This window comes from Pinus tabuliformis, chromosome 4_2 (assembly GCF_031772625.1).
Source record: "Pinus tabuliformis cultivar Carrire ecotype Pingquan chromosome 4_2, CPIR1, whole genome shotgun sequence".
NCBI classification, from domain to species: domain Eukaryota; kingdom Viridiplantae; phylum Streptophyta; class Pinopsida; order Pinales; family Pinaceae; genus Pinus; species Pinus tabuliformis.
The window spans coordinates 486,019,785-486,039,467 of NC_142304.1; the positions used below are offsets into that span (position 1 = coordinate 486,019,785).

The window sequence follows — 19,683 nt, forward strand, 5'->3', positions numbered from 1 at the left end:
GAAGAATCCAGTAATGGCAGCAGAGAACAAAGTGATGAAGAATAAAAAACTTACAACAACAAATACATCTGAGTCCTTTCTAATGAAAGAGATGAATCTGAAGAATTAAATTTCTATTGCAGTCCACCTATGGGCTCAAATGATATTTCTATTGCAGCTAGAGTACTTGTTAGTTGGTTTTCCATAACTTGTGTGAGCTTTATATCTGAACCAGCAAAATAACCAGAGAAGAAATATAAAAGTAAGAGTATAATAAAAGCATAACAAATGATGGAATATTCATGAATACTGAGTGTAATGTCCCCATCCGCTTGGGAGACATAAGGAGAAGATTCCGCTAACCTAATTAAGTTCCCGTAGGTTAGGACAGGAAAATTAATCAAGGGAACACAATTTGCCTAAGAGAACACCTTATAAAAGCTAAAATGGAGAGGAGTGGACATGGGTTCTAGGCTAACAAAAAGTGACTTTATTAAATTAAAAGGTAAAGTGTGACAAAAAGGTCAAAGTGAATTATAAAAAAGGAAATGAAGATTCTCTCCTCATTCATGCATTTGATCACTTCAAAAATAGATTTTTGGAGAGTTCTTGAGAAGAGAGTCTAGGGTTTTGGAAACCCTCATTCTGGTTACTAGTTTCGGTGTTGATTCTATACACCCTAGCTGGTATTGGGACAGAATCACTCAAGTTCCAACATTACACTTCATTGTTGACAATGAAGAAGACGTTGGCAGAAATGGAGCAGATGTAAAAGTGTTATCAGTTGATTTTATAACCAATCTTTTGGCATTCTCTATTCTCTTTAACAGGCTGAGATTATTCCCATTCAGTATGGCCACTCACAAGAGGAGACATGTTAATAATAGGGGGCCGAGTTCATACCTTTCAAGAGGCAGAGTTCCTTCTCTCATATCAGGCCGAGGGCTTATCTTCTTTGCAGGCAGAGCTTGATCCAGCTCGAGGCCAAGTTCCTTCTGTGGATAACAGGTCAAAAGTATTCCATCTAAGAGGGCCGAGAACAGACTTTATGAAGGGGTTGAATGTCATTCTTGTTGGTTGAGTTAATTGTAAAGAATTATCCCTGTTCTGTGGAGTCGAGTTTACCTTTTGAGGGCTGAGTTCTATGTCTATGGGAGCTGAATGTTACAGCTGTGTATGGGAGATAAAGTTCTGAGTTGTGCATACCGGATTTGAAGGTTGAACCTGTACTGACATCAATTATGACAGTACCCATTTATAACTGGTACTTTTCTGAGCTATTTTCATAAGGGAAATAGGAGTTATATTGTTGTTGCAAGCATATTTCAGTGGTATGACTATGTACATTTTTGGGTTTAATACAAATTATATACTATTGTTGAAGTGTCTTTTGGTATCTATTGGGCACTATATTACTTGTTTTAAAATAAACTACACAAAGAATGCACCTACAGTCATATGCATGCAAATTGTTTGACAAAACACCTCAGTGTCAAACTTGAACAAACTCAGAACTTTTGGTGGGATTTTTCAAGATATTCCACAGGGGGTATCTTACACTAAGTGGGAGGGTGAATCAATATTGGACACTTTTAGCAATTTTAATTATGTCATGTAAACATTAAATAGTTAATCAACACCACTCAACAATGCATAACATCAAAGAGAGTACACAAGAGATTTTTAGGTGGAAACCCTTCTGGGAGAAAAGTCACCAAACGATTTTAATATAAGTCTTAAAGATCACATCAACAGGAAGCTCCCACTTCTGAGATTCCCCAACAAAAACTAGGAGGAGGCTCCAACACCCTAATTTATCAGCTCCAACTGAAAGGATGCGCCAACACCCAAGTTTACCAACTCCAACTAGAAGGAGGCTCCAACTCCCTAGTTTTATCAGCTCCAACTGAAGGGATGCTCCAACACCCCAATTTACCATCTCCAACTTGAAGGAGGCTCCAACCCCCTAATTTTATCATCTCCAATTGAAAGGATGCTCCAACACCCTACAAGCTCCAACTTGCCCTAGCACCACCTTGCCACCCAAAAGTGTTCTCAGCCTCCAATCTCCTCCTTGCACCACCGTCCCATCCTAAAGATAGAAGATAAAAGAATAGGATAGATTACACTGAATACACTACTTAGCCATTGTTCTCCACATTTCACTAGTTTCAATCCCACTTCTTCACCCTTGTGAGCATCACCCGATGCAATGAGTGCTAAGTGAACTATTCAAAAATCATGAGAAATTAGTCAGTTACGACTACCTCTCATAGAAATGGTCATACGTTTGAATGACTTACTTAACGCAGTTGAATCCCAAAAATGATATCTAATCAATAACATTGTTGTATTGCCTCTGCTTTTGTCATATCACTATCACAATACTACGTAAATGCCACCACTGTCACTACTAAATCATGCCCACATGCACAATCCAATGTGCCACAAGTCTGTCCTATGCCCAACCTCAAGTTGTCTCAACTTCTGCTTTAGGAAACACAGAATCATAAAATGCGAAGGTGATTCCTTCTCTGCAATGTAAGCTTTAGCTCAACAATTTGCTCAATGCATTTTATCAAAACCCTAATGTCATCATCATATGTGAAATCCCTAGCAGCTCTACTCAAGACATTTACATATCTCTATCAAACCTTAGTAGAATAAATAATTCTACCAAGTCCACTGACATAACAGGCAATCGACAAGCTTTGTCACTTTAACAAATACTTTGCCCAAACATGGATTTACAATACAATCATTAGATGATAATGCACACCACTTATGGTTTTCAGAATCTTCTTACTGAATCAGAAATTTATCAATTTATATCAGATCGAAGGATAACAAGGCTTGTACCAGAACAAGGAATATCTACCAGAATTTGACTATTGAAGTGCAAACACTAAGTTTACTGTCGATTAGCCAATCAGAATAGATAATGGGCTTCAAAAAGCAATATATTCAGATCAAAACAATCGTTACATATGTTCAGTGCCCACCAATATAAGCTTTGTGCCTTCTACGCCCTGGATCAAACTTCAGAACTGACTTACACAAGTCTGAGATATCAATCAAATCATGGATCAACAAGAGTCCATTGGTTGTGCGAGTTATGCCAAACAAAGAGGGGTTCTATGCCAAAAAGAACGCTGCCGCAAAAGAACTTTGAGCAAATACAAACCAAATGGAGCACTTACCAGATCGAATCATAACAGATGCCAGATTCAAAGGTAAAACACACTTCAAATTGCATTGCCTTTGTCCATACGCAGGCATACATTTTTTGATCATTCACAATTCCAACAATTCAACGCGCATACAGATAGAGACACATCACACATGCCTCTATGCGCACTTGATACTCCAAAGCAATGTTGCTTGGGAGCGGGAGCGGGAGCGACCATTTTCAGAAGCTCCCGGTTTGGGAGCGAATCCGGGAGCGATTTTTTAAAAATATATATATTTTTTATATTTTTTAATTTTTGATACATATATGTCAACAAAAACATGTAGAATGATGAATTAGACATAAAAAACATAAAAAAACATAGATTGATCATTGAACCATATCACATCAATCATCTAGAAATTATAATCGTCATCAACCATGTCCACAAATTAGTAAAATACATATTACAACTGCAACATATTGAGTCTCATGAATCATGATTCATCAAATTCAATCTTAAAGTTTCAACTTCAAGCTTTCAAAATTGAAAATTCAATAACATTTATCATCATTGATCACCAAAGTTGTACTTGTAAGCTAAGTTTAACCATTACAAGAAGTAATATCTAAGATATTTCTAAGTCCTAACTTCTAACTGTTAACATGATATGAAATGTTATAAATTTATTAAATGAAACATGAATAATGAAATGAAATGAAACAACTTTAATCTTTCACGAAGCATCATATTCATAATTCACAATCATTACCAATGAGTTATAATTGCCAAGGCCCAACTTCAAACTTCAAATTTTCATTGTCACGGTGATATATTGTTTACAAAAAATATCATTATGATATGAAAGAGTCAAGAGTCAAGAGTCAAGGACTCAAAACTCAACAGTTATGAAAACTAAAGTCTAATAGAAACTAAAAAAGACAAGTAAATTGTAAATCTACATGTGGCCCTTGCCACGAGAGCCTTCAGGAGTATAAGCAGGTCGCGGTGGTCTTCTAGGAGTCTCCCGCACAGACCGACGACCAGAACTAGAACCTCCACATGAGGGTGTAGATGGAGGTGGCGACATCAAAGGAACAAGACTCGAACCTCGAGCACTGCTAAGGATGGTGGAGGTGGAGGTGGAGGTGGCATGGCTGCTGTAGCTGTTTCATCTTCATCCCTTACAAGTTCCTCTTCCAGTTCTTCAATATGTACAATGCCATCCTCCAAATTGTCATCCTCTGGGTGATTGTCCCAAATTTTATATGTGGGATCCTCATAAGCCCGATCACAGTAATGACTCAACAACCTCAAGTTGTAGTGCACATAAACCAAGCTTTCTGCTCGGTTTTCATTGAGTCTGTTTCTTTTCACATTATGTATGTAGCTGTAGGTGCTCCAACACCTCTCTGTAGAAGAAGTATTTACAACCTGTGAAAGAACTTTTTTTGCCAATTTTGGCAAAAGTCCCTGGCCGCCATATGTTTCCCACCATGTGAGAGTATCAAATCTATCTCTATCGTCCATTGCATGGAAGTTACCATACAAACCAGTGCCACTGAAGTATCTGCCTATTTCAAGGCGCACAGCTGCACATTCCTCCCTATCAAGTACCAACTTTTCTAATGCTTCCAAATATCCTTTAGTTACCTCTGGATCTAAATGGGGTTTGGTCCTAACCCCACCCCCTGCTGCAGGTTGGCCCAACCAAGATGTAGAGTAGTATTTTGGCGTAAGGATATACGCCAAGCAATGTAGTGGAAGATTAAGCCTATTCCACCGTTCACACACACAATCATGAATCAGTTTCTACAAGTTGGGATCTCTATTATGAACAATATCTTTTATTTCCCCCAACATGGTATCCATTTGCTCATACACCTTGCCAATCACTGGTTTGTCTGTATCTGCAAACCGAATCATGTGATAAATTGGCTTGGTGAAATCCAATACCTGCCTCACACTTGTCCAAAACTGCCCATCAAGAGCGGCCTCCTCCACCATTTCAAAACCTCCCATGTCAGCTGCATTTGTAGCCCTTTCCTTTAATACCTACCAATGTAGACTTGATACCATGCTAGCTAATGCCTCTCTTACCTTCAAAAGGCGCCTGAAGGTGAGGTAATAGCTACCAAATCTGGTCTTCGCAATCTTCAACAACTCCAATCTCGAGTGACTGCGGAAAAGGCCATGGGTATTGCTATGATTTCTAATAAATTTTATCGTTTGTTTGCCTTTCTTGTACAAATCACCAATCCATTGGTATTGTTCATTTTTGTTCTTGACAATATCATGCAACAGAAGGTTCAATGTGTGAACCAAACATCCAGACCAAAATATGTTGGGGTATTTATCCTCAATAATTTCCCTCGCTGCCTTACAATTAGCAGCATTATCAATGATGACTTGGATGACATTGTATGGCCCAATACACTCAATTGTTTAAAGTAATGCTTCTGCAATGTTGATGGCGGTCTTGAACTTGTCTGAGTAATCATGTGCAGTTAGAAAGATGGGACCACTAACAGACACAGCAAGAACACTTATAAATGGCTTGCCTTTTACATTTGTCCATCCATCAGATACAATGGACACCCCATGGTCAGTCCAAGAACTTGTCATTCTATTCAAAGAATGTGATATTTTTGCTTTTTCATGATCAAGGCCAACGGTTCTTGCCTTGTCATACCCAGGGCTCTTGTATCCTTTAGGGGCATCATTTATGGCAGAAACCATTTCGTGCCAATAAGGTGAGCGAAGAACATTGAATGGTATCCCACATGCATAGAGAAACCTGTAAACCTTTGAATCCACATCATTCCTACACCCCTCATCAAGGAAATCTGATATGGTTCTACGCCTTAAAGATGATGACCCTGTGCCTCCATATCCACTGCCTTGGGAAAATGTTGAAGGAGTTCTTTGTAATTGTGAGCTTGGTTCAAAGAAACCCCTTGATTTTTTTGATCTGTATTGGGCTTCCTCCTCTTCCCTTATGTATTTGGCTCTATCCGCCGCTGACACCGTTGTACAAGTTTTGATTCCTATTTGTTTGTCTCCATCCCATGGCCTTTTCCCGTAGAGGTGTCTTCTAGCACGGGTGTATGAACCTGTGTAATCAGTGTTGCAATGGGGGCAATGAAATTTAGTGGTAAACCTTTGAATCCACATCATTCCTACACCCCTCATCAAGGAAATCTGATATGGTTCTACGCCTTAAAGATGATGACCCTGTGCCTACATATCCACTGCCTTGGGAGAATGCTGAAGGAGTTCTTTGTAATTGTGAGCTTGGTTCAAAGAAACCCCTTGATTTTTTTGATCTGTATTGGGCTTCCTCCTCTTCCCTTATGTATTTGGCTCTATCCGCTGCTGACACCGTTGTACAAGTTTTGATTCCTATTTGTTTGTCTCCATCCCATGGCCTTTTCCCGTAGAGGTGTCTTCTAGCACAGGTGTATGAACCTGTGTAATCAGTGTTGCAATGGGGGCAATGAAATTTAGTGGTTCCACCCCCTCTCCCTGTTTCAGCCCTGTTAACATATTTCCACAATGGAGTTTGGTCTTGTTTAGTTTTTTGAGGGTCATGTTCACCCTCCTCCAGCTCCTCCTCGCAGGGGTTTTCACCAATTCGACTTTCTCCAGCTTCTTCATCCCCCTCTTCAGTTTGGCCCCTCCGTTTCCTACTCTCCAGCACCATAATAACCATAAAAGGGACCAAGAAGAGGAAAATGCCCAGAAATATAGCCAGGTCCATGGTGTTTGATGTTTGTAAAGTTTTGATTCAAGAATCTGCAAATTAATTTAATTTATTGGGATTAATTAATTTAATTTATTAATTTAATTCAAATTCATAATTTTTAAACTCAATAAACTAAATTAAATTAACTAAATTACTACCTAACTAAATTAAACTAACAAGACTAACTAAATTACTAAGTTACTTACCTCTGCAGGCTTGCTCCTCGCTCCCCGCTCCTCAGCGTTTGCTCCTTGCTCCTTTGTTCTTGCTCTTTGCCAAGCTCTTGCTCAATGGTTTGATAATGAAATTTTTTTATGCCCTTTGGGCTTTTAAAACAATTTTTTTTTTAAATTCAATTTTTTTTTACGTCCGCGGAATTTTTTTCCGCCTAACCGCTCTCGGCGCCGCGCGAAACGCTCCCGGAGCGATTTTTTAATGCCCGGGAGCGATCGCTCCCGGGCTTAAAAAATCGCTTCGGGAGCGACGGAGCGACCGCTCCCCGATGCGCTCCCGAAAATGGCAGGGAGCGCAAATTTTTTTAAGGGAGCGCGCTCCCGAGGCGCTCCGGAGCCGCTCCCGCCCGGAGCGCGATTCGGGAGCGGGTTCGAGGGGGGGGTGCTCCCCCGCAACTATGCTCCAAAGCAGGTTGGCAATGCTCTATGCACACTACATACTCCAGATTATACATTAGATTGTATTGTCACATACACTGATCTCCTCGTCGTATAACAATATCAGTGATCAATTGACTTGCCCATTCAACTATTCCAACGAGTTTTCCAACTCATCGAACCACCATAGGGATCATAGTAATAAATCAGTCATTGGCAATTCTATGGGAACCAATCGTTGTTCAATTTGTATACATGGTGTTATCAGTCCACATGTCAAATCTTGGAGATGCTCGTCATTTGCATGCCAATCCACCAATCGAATTTTGTTATACATCAACGCGTTAGGCTCATCCAATCTTTAGATATAGTTATGCCTCGGTCAAGAACCCCTAACTCTTCGAAACCAAAATAGCAAAATGAGTGCTCGGCCTTTCCTAAACATGTTGGAAAATCAGAAGACTAATGTATTATAAATGATTTTCCTTAACTTGATAATTACTTGTGATATATGTTGGCCTTTTATTACTTTATTAGTTCATGTTCATCAAGCAATTACCAAAACAATGAAGATCGCAACAAGACAGAGTACACAAGATATAGGCTCCAAGCCAGGGTAAAACCGCTCCATGGGGAAACCCAGAAAAATGCTTCTCTTCTTATATACAATCTGCTTACAAAGAGACTTCCAAGACACAAAGGCCCAAGCCAACAACCCTACCAATCACCAAGTCAACACCAAACAAGATCTTCCCTAAGGCAGCTTCGAAACTTCAACCTACTGCAACTCCATCCTAAAAATTCGGCCCTACAACTCCTCCTCAAAAATGTTGGCCCTAAAATTTCGGCCTCCTACAACTGCAACTTCACAGAAACCTTAATTTCGCATGTGTGGACAAAGAGAGAGAGACATTTGGCCCAAGAAACTTTGATTCTTCCTTCCTCTCCTCGTCCTTCCAACTATTCTTCTCCTTCGATATTACAGATCGAACTTGTCTTGGATGAAGGTCTCAAATGAGGTTGAGATCCTTGTATGCCTCCTTCAAGGGTTGAATAGCCCTCCCTTAGGCCGACTTGATATGCTCTTAGGCTGACTTGGTCTTGGGAAACAAAAATGGTTTTTTCTTGATAAAAGCAAATATATTTCTTTATTACAATGAGTCCAAACGGGACTATGACACATGACCAATGTTATTCTTTATCCTAGAAAGACCTAGAAAACCTAAAAGAAGAACATGCTTTTGACTCAAATTTTAGTATGAAACCCATACTCCAAAATAAAATTTAATTTAATTTTCTTTCTTTATAAAGAATATACAATGTCATGATTACAATTAGGTCATTATGAAGACCGAACCTAGTTACAATTTTCAACAAAACAAACGAACAAAGACCAAACTAGGTCTTTTGCCAACGCCAAGCGTATTCACACTTCATTAAACCGAACCAGAACAATGTAAAACAACAAACCATGAACTATTATCAAAACCACAGATCATCGAACCATACCCAACGAATCATGATAGAAACAATTCATTTGAAATCCTGGTATAGAAAATAAGGCAAAACTTTTTAACGACACTGAACCATATCTCAAAACTTTTCTTCTTCTTGTTTTCACATGAGATTGTCATAACTCTCAAGCCCATCGATGCGTGCATATATAGAGGAATTATCATCGATATTCATTCACAAAAACAAGGAGGGGGACTAACATGAATAACACCTTCAAAATAGGGTTTTCTCCTCCTTTTTTTTATTTAAATAATAGAAAAGCAAGTTGTGATTCACGAAGTGATTAACAAACTCTTGAGCTCATAATTTTAATTTTAAAATAATATTCAAATTAATTGAAACCATTTTCAAAAGATAATCCCTTCTGTTAAGCTTGACTTGGTCAACATGGAGAGATGACCCTTCAGTAACAGCGATTTCATCTTATGCCTTGTAGTGTTTCCTTTGTTACTCAACTTGGGGTAGTTTGACCATATCTCTTCAACTGAGAGGACCCACGTGTCATACAACCTACTGTTGGAAACGGCATGACGAGGACAACATAATGATGATGGTCTTGCTTCCCATTTCATTGATCTATCATCTCCCCATTCAATTTCCTCATCAATTGTGGGGCATCATTACTGAATGGTTTTGTCATTGATGCCAACATCAATCTTTGAATGCTCTTAATATTCATCTAGTTTGCATTGATTGGAAGCTCCAAATGACAAGAAGCCTTGAAAGAGAGGAAGGGAAGCCCTAGATGCCCCGCACTTGTTAAGGAAAATGGATGTAAAGGACAATAATTTTGATCGCATGACCATTATCATGTGATTCTCCTTGTCGTGTCGATTCCAACAGTATGTCACATGTCTCATAACATCTCTCAGTTGAGGAGATATTCTTCTTTAAAGGTTGAAGCCCCATTTGTGGTCAAAAGTCCTCAAGAAGATTCTACAAGCAATAGATTGGTCTAGTGACCATTTTATTTCAAAATTATTTTAAAATTTAAGATGGGCCTCCTATAATCAATTTCAAACGGATTTATGATCAAGGGATTATTAAGCTATCAAGTCAACCTCCAAATTAAAATGATTTTGGCTCCAAAAATAAAACTTAAAATTCATACTTGAGATTAAATCCTAAGGTCGACTCCCTCCTAGAAGCCTCCTCCTTCACTATAAAAAGAGGCTTGTCTTCTCCTAAAAACTATCGAATTGATTTTGTGATTATTCTTTTTGAAATCCTGAACTTGGTGTAGTCATGTCAAATTCTAAGAGGAGGTCAAAGATTGAAGTCTAGTTGGGTATATTTCTCTTTCCTTGGGTTATGGTTATTCGCTGAGGTTTTTTGGGCATATTTGTTTTTATCTTCCTTGTGGTGTTTTGGTTGGGTTGCCCAAAGCAATTAACAACAATTTCATAAGCATATGAAACTTGTGAATGAATGGAATACTTGTTTAGAGTTTTGATTCGAACAAGCGGGGAATTAAATTTTATTCTTCTATATTCTACCTTGAAGTCAAAGGTTTGCATTCGTGTTTTGAATTCGTCTATCTATAAAGATCGATGGTATCTGGAAATAATGAAACAACTTCACTATATTTAGTGGAGGTCGAATGATTGGCAATCAAGTCAAAAGATTTGTTTCTAGCAAAGACCAAAAGATTGGGTAAAATGGCAGAGCTTTTTTTAATAACTGGAAGTTGTGTTTTGGTCTATCTCCTATAGTGGAATCTTGGATCCGGTCGTTGTAGCAGAGGTCTCTGCCATGCATCGAGGAACGTTGCCCCTTTGACTAGTGGAAACCCGACTTACTGAGAAGCTACATTGCGGAAGTCATTTGATCTATGTAATACCCTTACTAAAACAAACCCCTTATTAACAGAATTTGACAATAGCAAAGCTCAAAATTCAAATAGTGATGTTTTAAAACAGAATTTGTCAAATTTAAAACACATATACATACCTAGTTTCCAAGTTAGAAGTCGATCCAACGTTGTTGTAGCACCCAATTTGCTCTCGTTACCAAACTGACCAAAACCTCCCTACCAAACTAAGTACAACCTCGGTACTCAATTCCAAAGTACTTCAAAATCGAAGCACTTTGGCCACCGTGCCCAAAACTCCAAGAACAAACCCTCAAAATTCCTTTTCCATCGTGATTCACTGTATTTCCTCCTCCCTGCACTATCTTTCAAAGGGCAAGACAATCCTCTGTTTTCAAAAACAAATTCTCCTACCCCTCTCGTGCTCCCCTTATGTCTCTGTATATCATTCCTTGGCAGTCACGGCTTGTTAAAATCGGCAACTAGGGCCAAATTCCACCTTGGGACAACTCATTTCAGGGAGATGATTATTGCCTTGGGTTCCTCTTTTCGAGAGGTCCAAGATTGATATAAAAACCATCTCATTTGGACAAGAAGAAGTGTGATTTTGAATTTATGACCACACGTGCAAATTGTTCAAGTTGGCCTCAGCTTAATGTAGGCTCAAGAAGCCCAACGTATGTGTCTCTTCACCCACAACGAAGTGTATAAATAGAAGAGACCTCACACCTCATTTGGACATCATTCACTCACACATTTTCTTCTCTATCTAAATCAGATTGGTTCGTACAACTTGGACAGCCTCTCTCTCTCTCACACGTGTGGCAAGGAGGACGATTTTCTGGGCAAAAAATTACAGGCCAAATTTCAGACTTTAGGAGCAGCGTTGACCAAGGGGCATTTGACTGAATTTGACTTCGATTTTTGGGCCAAAGATTCGGTTTTCTCAGGCTGCATTGTTGGACACAAAAATAGGGGAATTTTGGGCTGGTTGACCTGTGTTGACTTCAGGTTTGACTATTGTTACAAGAGTCTTCTCTCTCCTTTGACCAAGTTTGATCGAGCTATTTTGGGTTGAATTTATCCTCCTGATCAGGTCGAGTTTGACCAAGGAAGGCCAAGCTACTTCAAGGAAGAATTTATGTTGTTTTGAGCAACGTTGCACGAAGCGGGGACGAAATGGGGACATTTTTTGGAAGTGGGGACGCGGAAGCGTCATTTTCTAAAAATCTTGGAAGTGAAGTGCCTCAGAAGCGTCTACTATCTATCTATATATATGTATATATATTTGCATTTATACTCAAAAAAACATCCTGATCCCAAATACCAAATTAGTAGTAGAAGACATGAAAACATGCATATTTTTACATAAATCAATATAGATATGGCATCCATGATTCCATTGTACATCAATGATTAATTATTCGAGCATCAACCATCTATATTCTAGCAATTACAAATATACATCAAATTTTTAAGCATATTATAAAACATAAAACATTTAAGCATATTATAAAACATAAAATATAAAGCATATTATCTAGCAAATGAGCAATTGTCAACATTAGTCATGTGCAAAATTCAAATAATAATGTTTACAAAATAGGCCACTTGACCACCACCAAGACAAAAAGATTCCAATTCACAACAAGCCTACAAGTCTAATGATTAATCTATGACAAAAGTAGTAAATTGTGAATTTATCTACTAACCTCTCCTCCTTCCACCACGAAGAGAACGTGGCAGTGGGCCTCCACATGGTGGCAATGAAGAAGATGGTGCATGTAGAAGTTGTGGCACTAACACTGATGAAGACGAACCCCTTGTTGTTGGTGTTGAACCATGGAACCTAGGAACCAAGGGACCACATGGGGGTGGCATCTCAACTCGATCATCATCATCCTGGAATCACTCAAAAAATTCATACCAAAAAAACCACTAGTTAACAAAAAAAATTGAAAACGAGAATTAGAGAAATGCTTTATAAGCACAATTGACACATTTGAATTCAATGGACATAACACTTATTAACTAAATTTTGAAATTCATACCACAATGGACATACTTGGAAAAGAGCATCCTGTAATTGCTCTAATCGCAACACTCCATCCTTCAAATTGGGCTCCTCTGGATTCATGTCCCAAACCTTAAGGTCTTTATTAATCTTTGCATCATCACAGTAATGGGACAATAAACGCAAGTTCTAACAAACATAAACCAAGCTCTCTGCTCTGTCTAAACTCAACATGTTCCTTTTAACACCGTGGATGAAAGAATAAGAGCTCCAACACCTCCCTGTAGAAGAAGCATTTACCACCTCTGATAGCACCCGCAATGCCAAAGTCTATAGAAGTGGAGTAGCACATCCATGCATGTTCCACCACTCAAGACAAGAAAAAGTCTCTCGATCTCTAATTGCATGCATGCTCCCAAATGGACCAGTGCAAAGAGTATAGTTGCTCCACTGTCTCCGTACCATGGTAGCCTCCTCCTCATCAGGGACTAATTTACTCAATGCAATCATATATTTTTCGTGAACCTTTGGATCTAGGTGTGGTTTTCTCCTCCCCCCCCCAGGTGTTGGTGTTGAAAGCCATGATGGATGATATTATTTAGGTGTCAAAACATATGCTAATAAATGCAATGGAACATTTAGCATTTCCCATCAGTTTTCCACCTTTACACGAATATAATTGTACAAGGTGATATCTCTAGGCTCAACAATGTCTTTAATCTGCCCCAACATGCTATCGATTTGCTCACACACCTCCCCAATTATTGGTCGATCTAAATCTGCAAACTTGATCATGTAATAAATTGGTTTCGTGATTTGCAAAACATATTTAACCTGTGACCAAAAGTACATGTCAAGAATAGTCTCCTTGGCTACATTAGCACCATCTCTATCAGTGTTAATTTCCTCCCATGATTCAGCAGTTACCATATTAGTTAAAGCTTGTCTCACCTTCACTAGCCACCTAAAGGTGAGGTAATAACTTGCAAATCTTGCTTTTGCAAGTTTAAGCAACTGCAACTTGGAGTAAGTTCCACAGAAGTAGTTTACCTTTGTATGCCCTATGATAAATTTAATGAGTTGCTTCCCTCTCTTGTGAAGCTCATTAATCCATCCACATTCTTTATGCTTCACAATATCATGCATCAAAAGGTTCAATGTGCACACCAGGCACCCAGAACATAAGTTGTGCGGATGAGTACGCTCAATAACTTTTCCTGCTGCCTTACAATTTGTTGCATTATCTGTGATCACTTGAACCACATTATTTGGACCAACATCTTTGATTGATTGCAATAGGAGATCTGTAATGTTTTGGGAAGATGCACTGATGGAGGAGTCATGACATGTAATAAATACTGCACCACTAGCAAAAACACCAAGAACATTTATCAAATGTTGGTTTCTAATATTTGTCCACCCATCCGATACAATGGATACCCTACAATCCACCCACTCATTTGTAAAACGTGTCAAAGCTCTTTGAACCTTTGCTTTTTCTCTTTCTAATAACAATGTTCTAGCTTTCTCATAGTTGGGGGACTTGTATCCTTTTGGGGCTTCATTGATCGCCTTTACCATTTCATGCCAGTAGGGAGAGCGAAGCACATTGAATGGCACACCGCAAGCACAAAGAAATCGGACTATCTTTCCATCCGCATCATCCCTCCCAGCGACATTCAGGAAATCCACTATTGTTCTTTTACCTCCAGAGCTTGCAGTAGTACAATGAGGAGGAGCTACCAAATCTAGAGGCTGCACTTGATTTAATCTGAGTTTTTTGTTTCTTCCTTTTTTGTTGTGCAACCTCCTCTATTTGAATGTATTTTCTCCTTTGTTCAACTAAAATGTTTGGGCAAATTTGTATCCCCACAGCACCCTTTTATCGTCACTGTCCATCACCCCACAAAGATGCCTCCTCATACAGGTATATGAACCACTAAATGGTTATCCTCCATGACAACCATGAGGGCCCAAAAAATTGTAGCTTCTACCACCTTTTCCCCCTTCAAGTTTGGTCACATAGTTCCACAAGGGTGTCAATGCATCGTTCCTCTCTAGTGTTTCAGTGTTCCCTTCAGGTTCATTCCCTTCCTCTTCAAACCCTTCCTCCTCATCATCCATTGGATCACTCATATGGGGACCACTATCCTCTTGTTCTTCTTCCCTTCTATTCCTACTCCCCCTTACCATCATTAAAACCAAAAGTGGAATGATACATAGAAGCCAAAAGAACACCATCCTGGAATATGAATATAGATGGGGGACAACCTGCAATTAAATGAGCAATAAGAAAGAATGGGAAAGAGTAGGAGACGGAGGAGAAAAATACAAAAAACAATGACAAAAAAATAAGGGAGTTTGGGGTTTGCACTTACCTCTTTAGCTCTTGTAGATGGAAGCCCTTCTTTACTTCTCAAGTCTCTCCTCTCTTTCTCATCTCTTCTTCTCTCTTCTCCAAGTTCTCTTCTCCAAGCTCTCATAAAATAAAAGTGAGCAAATGAAAGATAAATGGGCCTTTTAATCCCTTTATTCCTCACCCTAACCCAACTTGGACCCACCCCCTACCAATAAAAATTAAAAAAATGTCGAATTAGTGGGCCGCACGACGGAAACGGCTTGCTGCTCGGTGAAGCAGTCGTGATCCGTACAGATCCAAACCCAAACCTTCACATTTTGTATGGCCGATCTGCCAGCCAAAACGCAAATCGAGTCGTATGATTCCGACAGCGCAGGAACCGTTTTTTCCGACCCGATCTGCGTTTCAGAATTTTTGAAATGCGTTTTGGCTGGCGAATCAACCACGGATCTGTACAGATCGCGTTTCGAGCTTTTGATCCGGGGGGGCGTTTCCTACAACACTCGTTTTGACCAGCATTGACTTTCTGGTTAGGGTTAAAGTTTGACTGTAGTTGACTACAGAATTTGACAAGGATGATTTGACTTTGTATTGGCCTAGTCTATTTGACTTTTGTACTCTCTCTCTCTACTAAACTATTGAATAATAATAAGAAGATTTGATCAAAGGGTCTTCACCACGTTGAGGTTTTTCCTTGACATCTGCCAAATCTGGTGTCCCCTTGTCTTGGCTTGCCTTCTACATTTGTTTTATGTTCTATCTGCATTTACTGTCAATGTGATTAATGGTTAATGTGATTGCTACTGGAAATAATTGGAAATTGTTATTGGACTGCTAAAGGAACATTGGACTAAATTGTGCTAAGCATAGAACATACCATTGTTATCTAAAATTAACATGGTATCAGAGCTCAGGTGAAGACAAAGCCCAAGCAAAAGTAAGAAAAAGCAATCACTAAGGGAAGTTGTTGGACAAGAATTTGGAGCTAGCCTCGATGACGACTAATCATACTTCAATACGAGGACAAGCTTAAGGACAAATCTAACTACCATGCATCGAAGATGTCTCTAGATTTGACTTTGGAAGAAAATGATGCTATGGACTATGTCAAAGGAAGAGTGGTGGAGCCTCCTTCAAATTCACTCGTTGCTGCCAAAACAAAGCATAAGAAAGGTGAGGTCAAAGCTAAGAAAATTATTGTTGATTCCATTCACAAGCCTTTAGTTGCCTATATTTCTGATTTGGAAACATCTAAGGAGATGTATGACAAGTTGGTTGGAATGTTCAAAGTAAACAATGCAAATCAAGATTGCTTTCTCAAGAACAAGTTGAAAGACATCAAGATGAAGAGAGGAGAATCCATTCAATCCTACTTCATGAGGATTACCGAAATCAAGAATGATCTCCTATCTATTGGAGAGGTTGTTGGTGACATGGAGCTCACTCTTATTGCACATGGAGGCCTTACAAGAGAATGGGATGTGTTTAACACCACCATCCTCAACAATGGCAGAATTTCGGGTTTTGATGAATTATTGGCTAGATGCACTCAAGAAGAAATAAAGATGATGGAAACGTTGAATTTTTGTAGCATCGGATGTGTTCTAGCCACGAAATTTGGTGGAGAGGCTAGAATACATGTATTCTCCAAAACCCAAAAATCGTTTCTGGCAAGTCCAACTAGAGACGACTTAATTAAAATAATTAATCTTTTTTTTTAATGGTGCGTAGGTCTAAACTTAGGAAAAATAATTAATTAAAGAGTATTAATTAAACCATGGTGAAATCAAGACATGGATCGAGTTCTAGATAATCTTAGCCATCGATTATGTTTTAATCTTGGTTGCTAATGTCTCAATGAGAGATTAGAAGAAATTCGATGGGGGCTAGAGAACACACTTGTAGCCACCAGAAATTCAATTTTGCTGGGAAATCGATTTGCAGAGTAGAAGTTGTGAGTTGTTGGAGGTGATTCAGTAAAATCGAAGCAGTGAGAGAAGGGCAGGGATAGTAAGACCGGAAGGAAGTTTCTCCAGTCCGATGAGTGCATAGTAGAGAAGCAGTGAGTGCCATAGAGAGGCAACGCAAAGCAAAGAGGCAGCACAGAGCTTAAGAGGGAGATCTGTATTTTGCTGAGGAGAAGTCGAAATTCAGTGCCAGAAGCCAAAGTGGGAGCCCGAAGGCTAGGAGGATCGATTTTCCAGATAGAAATTGATCAATTAGTGAGAGAGACGTTGGTCTAAGCTAGGTGACGCAAATCTGTGTAGGCTGACACAGAGGCAACAAGAGGCATCTCATCTTGAGCCAAGGTCAGTGTCGAATCACCAACGAGAGTGAGATTTTTCTCACTAGATCTCTTGTCAGTTATTTCTTCGTAGGAAAGCTCGATTTGAGCTTCCATAAATTTGTACTCAGATTTACTACTCCATAATAAATAAAACCCTCAACTGTTGCACCGATTTTCCCAAGTTGGGTTTTTTTGGGGACATTGGTCCAAAAATAACAGTGTTATTTGTGTGTGTGTGCATCTATTCTTCCATCATTATTTTCTCTTCCGCAGTATTTATTATGTGAAGGTTGTAGTGTATTAGCTTCGATATTTTCCTTAGAAACTGCAAATAATTTCTTCAGTTAATTTAACAAATAGAAGAAACTTATTCAGTTGTTGTAGTACGATTCAGGGTTTTTGAATTTTCACATGGTATCAGAGCAGAGATAGAAGCCAGAGAGCTCAGTAGCAGAAGAGGAGGAGGTTCGAATTTCTGCATAGGTAGTAGTTCGAAACCCTCAAGAGGCAACGCAGTCCCTTGGGCTAGGAGGGTCAGTTTCTGAGAAAAAATTATTTCTCTAAGAGAGTCGACAGAGAATAGATTTTCCAGATCAAAGGTTACCAGAGGCAGAGGGAGAAACAACATTTTCCTTGTAAAGCAAATCTTCAGCCGAGACGCAGTTATTTTGCAGCAGTTTGCTAGTGCAAAATAGCGTCAGGAGGAAGAGCACACACTAAGGGAATTCTTTTCTCACGGGACTTCTAGCCCGAAAATTCGAATTTTCCTAACAAAGAAGCAGTAGTTGTGAGCAGATTTTCCCACTCCAATAGGGAGTGCGAAAATCTAGTCAGCAGCTGCGCAAAGGAGAAGAGAATGAATTCGACATTTTTGCAGAGATGGCATTAGCAAGGCTGAGAGATCAGGATCGGTTGGACGGAGCCTCCAACTATGTGATCTAGAAGGAAAGAATTTTTTGTCTTCTAGATGAGTACAATCTCAAAGCTTACATCAATGGCGTGGTAGTTGTACCCACAAATGCAAATCCGCTTAAGGCCTACAAGAAGGAGATGGTGAAGGCAAAGACGCTGATTCTCGATGGAGTTCGAAATCACGTGGTGTCTCACATAGCTGGCAAAGATGCTACTCGACAAATGTGGGAGGCACTTGCGCTATACAAGGGATCTTTCGATCAGCGGAAGATGTATCTTGAGGAGCAGCTAAGATGCCCGAGGATGTAGAAAGGGGAGCATATAGACCCCTTCCTTACCAGGCTTCAAGATATCCGAGACTAGTTGTCTGCAATAGGGTCAGCCCCCTAGCCTACAGAATTGGTGCGGTTTTCTCTAAACAGCTTTTCCAAAGAGTGGCAAGTCTCGATCCAAAGTATTCTAGGTAGAGAAAAGTTGTCAGACTGGGATCGTATGTGGGTTGACCTGCAACAGGAAGAGATGAGGCGAGATTTGGTGAAGAACGCCATCACTGGCAGCAGCAACAGCAGTGGGACGAAGCAAGTAAAGGAAGAGGAGGATGTGGCCCTCACATCAAAGGGGCAGTAGGAGCAGTGCAAGAGGAAGAAGGACATTTCTAAGGTGAAACGCTTCAGATGGGGTGATCTTGGCCACTACAGCACTCAATGTCCTCTCAGAAAGAAGGACAAGCAGGGGAAGCAGGATCAACAGGCTACATCCGCAGAGACTGACAAGTTGTCCTCCAGATTGGAGGAAGAGTTTGCCATGGTCACCGATATACCTCCAGAAGTGAGGTGGGGTGATTTAGTTTTGTAGCCCCAAAGAGCTACAAGATGGGCCAGATTCTTCATGAGGTCCACCTCATGAATCAATACCTTGCTACAAGAGCCCAAAACATGCAGTAGCAGGATGGATCAGTGGCAGTTGGTGTAGTCAGGTGCCAGAGTGACAGATGCAGTGGCTAGCAATGGTCAGATGCTAGGCAGCGTAGAGCAGAGTTGGCAGCAGTGCATTTGGCACAGAGCATAGTCAGCAACAACGCAAAGGCTTCAATGGCAGCGTAGAGTCTAGCAACAGTGAGGACTCAGGTGACAGATACATCACACTAACCACAGTTGGTTCAGTATTTATGGATGCTTTTCCGTTGAAGTTGCAGCAAGAACAGATGGAGAGGGGGTTGCAATGCAGATGCAGTGTTGGCAGCAGTTCAGCAGGGCCAGCAGCGACACAGATGCACCTTTT

The 19,683-nt window shown here is 39.9% G+C and overlaps 1 protein-coding gene across 4 annotated transcripts in view; it reads right to left on the minus strand.

The window, feature by feature from the left end:
- The window catches only part of LOC149170077 (NADH dehydrogenase ubiquinone complex I, assembly factor-like protein (DUF185)), a 389,979-nt gene that overhangs the window by 207,012 nt on the left and 163,284 nt on the right, over positions 1 to 19,683 (minus strand). The window lies entirely within an intron of this gene.